The sequence below is a fragment of the Octopus bimaculoides genome, chromosome 28 (genome assembly GCF_001194135.2).
Source record: "Octopus bimaculoides isolate UCB-OBI-ISO-001 chromosome 28, ASM119413v2, whole genome shotgun sequence".
NCBI lineage: Eukaryota > Metazoa > Mollusca > Cephalopoda > Octopoda > Octopodidae > Octopus > Octopus bimaculoides.
This window is the reverse complement of record NC_069008.1, coordinates 3,141,542-3,141,790: the sequence shown is the minus strand read 5'-3', so window position 1 is coordinate 3,141,790 and position 249 is coordinate 3,141,542. Positions and strand designations below refer to the sequence as shown.

Below are 249 nucleotides of genomic sequence, written 5' to 3'. Positions count from 1 at the left end.
CGGAACAGCCTGCTCGTGAAATTAACGTGCAAGTGGCTGAGCACTCCACAGACACGTGTGCCCTTAACGTAGTTCTCGGGGGATATTCAGCGTGGCAGTGTGGGACAAGGCTGGACCCTTTGAATTGCAGGCACAACAGAAACAGGAAGTAAGAGCGAGAGAAAGTTGTGGTGGAAGAGTACAGCAGGGTTCGCCACCATCCCCTGCCGGAACCTCGTGGAGCTTTAGGTGTTTTCGCTCAATAAACAC

At 53.0% G+C, this 249-nt stretch overlaps 1 protein-coding gene across 5 annotated transcripts in view; it reads right to left on the bottom strand.

Moving 5' to 3' along the window:
• Positions 1–249, bottom strand: part of LOC106881748 (mucin-5AC) — a 14,172-nt gene that overhangs the window by 4,262 nt on the left and 9,661 nt on the right. The window lies entirely within an intron of this gene.